The sequence below is a fragment of the Micromys minutus genome (assembly GCF_963924665.1).
Source record: "Micromys minutus genome assembly, chromosome: 21".
In the NCBI taxonomy this organism is placed as follows: Eukaryota; Metazoa; Chordata; class Mammalia; order Rodentia; family Muridae; genus Micromys; species Micromys minutus.
In genome coordinates, this window is record NC_137956.1 from 11,502,044 (window position 1) to 11,506,954 (window position 4,911).

Below are 4,911 nucleotides of genomic sequence, written 5' to 3' on the forward strand. Positions count from 1 at the left end.
GCTGCCGGCTCTGCTGCGGAAACTGCGCCGCCGCGCCGCGCATGCGCACCGCCGCCGCCGCCTGCTTGGCTGGCAGCCACCGGTCGCGGGCTAAGGCGATGGTGGGCCTACTGTGTGCAGCCGTCGGTGTAGCTAAGCTGACCTGCCTCACTCAAGCCGCCTGCCGGATGCTGAGAACACCCAGGCAGGAAGGAGCAGATGTTTGCTTAAAATGTTTGAACCTGAATTTGGAGTAGAGTCCCTGAGTCGACCCTAATTGGACACTAGGAAATAGTTCTATAGGCGCTCTGGACACTGGGTGCCCTGTCAGAAAGAGACGATAGAGCGAAAACCCAACCGTCATTGCACCCCACAGCCTCTGAACCGAAGAAAACGTACGCTCATGTGTGCAGCCCGAGAGTGGTAACAGCCAACGCAAGCCACGTCGAACTACAGATCCCACAATGCAGCGGGGAAAGGATGTGCCTTTCCAAGCCCTGAAACCTGACTCCTGAAGGCTAAGACTCTACAATGCACGCTGGGATTTGTAGTCGACTGTTCCACGTTCAGCCGGAACTTACACCCACCCACCCCCAACCCGGTGCCACTTCTTACAGTCCAAACATCCGATTCCACGTCAATAGAAGGCACTTGGGTTGCACATTTTAGAACTTTTTCACCTGCAGACATATGCTAGCAAAACTTACAGGCTTCTCAGCCTCTGACAGACATTTAGATAACATTTATTGAGTTTCTGTAAGTGTTAGAACCTAACAGCCAGGACGCCACATTCACCCGACTTCACAGAATTAAAATTTTTATTGTGCTACTTTATTCTGGAGCTCAGAAAAGAAGTACGTCTTCGGCAAAGACATGGAGGTAAAAGGGAAGGGGTGCAACTTGATTACAGTAAGAATTTGCAAAATCTTGTGTATGTTGTTTATAGTTTGTAATCCACCGAGTCCAGTTAATGCTGGAATATTACCTCATCTTTTGGGCTTGATTTTGTAGAAATTATCATAATTGCAGTGGGTTGATGAATACACCTGTCGTGACATGTCCAGAAGACAGCATCTCGGAGCACTTTCCCATCCTCGGGCTCTTACATTCTCTCCACCCCATCTTCTTAAATGTCCCCGGAGCTGGGGGTTGGGGAGTGGATATAGATGTCCCATTTAGGGCGCACTCAGTAACCTATTCTCAGCAGGTTTTGTAAATAATGGAATCCACCTCTAGGTGGAGACTGTACTGGTCTCCTCCCTTATAGATTAATCCAGTGGGAGATAGGTCAGGGATTTGGCTGCAGGATCACTCTTAGGAAGGTGGAAACGGTTTAAGATATTGTAATTTTCCTTCCCAGAATCTAGGGTGGCATTCCCTAGAAGCCACCATGACGTGTTCAGGCAGACCCAGGTAAATTCTTTTCTAGCTAGAGCCCAAAAATTGTTTTATACTCACTCACTAACGCTTTGGGCTTCCTTGTTCTCTCAACCCTTCTGGTAGTGTTCCATGCCTGCTCCTCTGTTTCATTATCTTCTTCCTGGTGGTTTCCTGTTTTACAACTTGCCTGTCCTAGAGTTTTTTTTTTTAACTCTTGAGGTTCCATTTGTGTCCAAATTTAAATTCTTTTATTAATGAGACCCTAGGAGGAGGCTTCTGTTTCTTCAGAATCATATGATGGCTCTGCAGAGACTCCCTGAGATTTCTTACCCACCTTTTAATTTCTTTCTTTAAAAGGCTTTACTTTTATTTCTGTGTGTGTATGCCTGTGTAAGTTTATGTGCCACCGTGAATGTGAGTGTACCCAAAAGGGCCAGAAGGCACTGGATCGCCTGCAACTGGGGTGACAGGTGATTGTGAGTCATTTCACATAGATTCCGGGAATCTAAACTGGAGCCCCTGAGAGAGCAGTTAAGTGTTCTTGGCAGCCAGGTCGTCTCTGCAGCTCCCTGGGTCTTAATTCTTTAATCAGCAAAGAACAGGAACCTGTTCCTCCGCCCCGGGACAGCATCCTCTTGACATGTTATGACTCTGCATTAGCTGCTGCCCACTGTAGAAGATGTTTCTGTGGGGAAGGTTAAAAGCAGCACTAAGCTGAGTATAGACAGATGTAAAAAGCAGTTTAACAACATCCACTTAATAAAACAGCAGTCATAGGCTTCCTCCATAGGGCCATGGACTTTTAGAGCACGTCTCAGAGCCAATGAGAAAGCAGTTGGTTTTCCCTGTAAGTTTCATGCCACTTGCATCTTTGGGCACATGTTGCCTAAATACCATATTTTAGAAAACCCATTCCTGTGAATGTTTTTATTTGTACACCATTAACTACCTATAGTGAAGATGTCCAATGGATGCCAATACATCAGTAGTTTCCTTTGTTTTTAAAGGAGACTCTACATTTCAGGTCTTTGAAGACAAAAAACTTCTCCCAATGATTCCTTTAAAATTGGGTTTTAGATGAGGAAAAAAAGGCTTATAATGGAAGTGATTTGAATTCTACAGATTAGGGCTTGAAGAGATGGCTCAGTAGTTAAGAGCACTGGCTGCTCTCCCAAAGGACCTGGGTTCGATTTCCAGCACCCACATGGCAGCTTATAACTGTGCCTCCAGTTCCAGGGGATCTGATGCCCTCACACAGACAGACATGCAGTTAAACCACCAATGCACATAAAACAAAAATGAGTCCTAAACATCAATTTTCAGATGAAGAATGATTTTACACACTTTTAGAACTAGTCAACTTTATTGAAAGGATTGAATGATTAAGGACAGTAGGCCGGCCAATTAACGCATTTCCTATTATTTAACAAGTTAATGAAGTAGTACAAACTTAACAAAATAAATATTTGTGAAGATAAATTCAGTACCTACTTTATTGAAGCACTGTTTGCTTCATGGTGATAAGCCTGTTTTATTATTATGATTATGATTATTATTGAGACACTGTTTGCTTCATAGTGACAAGTCCTGTTACTATGATTATGATTATGATTATTATTGAAACACTGTTTCATAGTGACAAGCCCTGTTACTATTATTATCATTATGATTATTATTGAAACACTGTTTGCTTCATAGTGACAAGCCCTATTACTATTATTATTATGATTATGATTATTATTGAAACACTTTTTGTTTCATAGTGACAAGCCCTGTTACTATTATTATCATTATGATTATTATTGAAACACTGTTTGCTTCATAGTGACAAGCCCTATTACTATTATTATTATGATTATGATTATTATTGAAACACTGTTTGTTTCATAGTGACAAGCCCTGTTACTATTATTATCATTATGATTATTATTGAAGCACTGTTTGCTTCATGGTGACAAGCCCTTTTTTTTAAACAGTCCACTGCTGCTTCTTTGTGTTTTAGATGAACTCCATCATAACCAGTAACCCTCATCACTGGTGTTTATTGTCTCAACATGTATTTACTGGGTCATAATTTCCCAAGGGCCAGAACTACTAATCTAAGCTACTTTTTACCTCTGCCAAAAGTAGACAGAAACGGTTCCTCTGTTTGTAAGGCAGACTGGCTTGAACTGTTAAGTTTGACTAAAACGTGATCATGTTAGTTAGTTTAAAAACTGCCTTTTTATGAACAATATAGATTAGAACAATATGACTTATTAGGCTCCATATCTTGTGTTCACTAATGATGACTTGTGATTTCCATTTGTCATATGGGCTGGTTATCATAGAGGTAAACAAGGAGATAAGTTGAGGCTGGCAGAAGCCTAAGGGAAGCTGACTGTCCTGTAGGTTTCTTCAACAGTGGAGCACAAGGAGTGAGGATCGGAGCTTTGATAGGTTCAGGGTCCGAGAAAAACTGCCTTCAGAAGCAAAAAATGAAAGGAAATGGTGACAAGGCGGGGATCACTTGATCTTATCTGTAAGGCCGGCTCTCCACGTAGCCCACGTTGGCCGAGCGCTCTTGGCTCTTCTGTCTCCATTGTTGGGGCTGCAGGTGTGTGTCACTAACTTTGCCCAGCATGATTGGGAAGAGTTAAACTCAAAAAAAAAAGATGTACAGTTTAAAGAGTTACTGATTTATTGGCTCAAATAGTGTTGCATAGGAAAGTGTGGATCTCCCCAGCAGCATCTGCTCCAGGAACTTCTGCTGTGGGGCCTAGCAATTTGTTCTTACTAGCCTTCTAGGGTTCCACCCTGCGGGACGATAGAATCCAGAGGCCGAGTGGTAATTTGGTTTTTTTCAAAATGTTTCAGAGCTATCCCTTAAGATGATTTAAGGTGAAGCCCACAATATTATATATATAACACATACACACATATATATTCACTTACTTATTTTGGGGAGGTTTGAGACATGGTCTCATTACACAGTTCTGTCCATCCTAGAACTTACTATGTAGACCAGGCTGTCCCAGACCTCACGCAGATCCATCTGCCTCTGCTTCTCAAGTGCTGTGATTAAAGGTGTGCACTACCACTAAGGTTTTACGATATAACTTATGATGTGAGCCTGTTCCAATGGTTCTCTACCTTCCTAATACAGTTGTAATCACCAGCCTTAAAATTATTTTTGTTGCTACTTGCTAACTATAACTTTGCTGCTGTCAAGAATCACAGTGTAAATCTCTGTTTTCTGATGGTCTTAGGCCATGTTTGAATCCTCAAGGGGGTTAACCAGGGGTTGAGAACCTCTGCAGGCAGTGTTAGACTTCCTACCACTGCATAGAAAGGCGTGTGTAGGTTGCCTCTCCTTGGTATCCATCCAGTCTTGCAAACTTAGAGTTGCAATACTGCTGAAATCATCTTTCTACTGTGGTTAAATACAGACATCACAATGTGTTGTTTGAAAGCATTGGGAATGTGCAATTCAATCGCATTGATTTACATTCAAGCAGGAAGCGTGTTTTCCCTTTGGGTGTACTGGGGTCAACCAGCCCAGGAGCTCAGCGC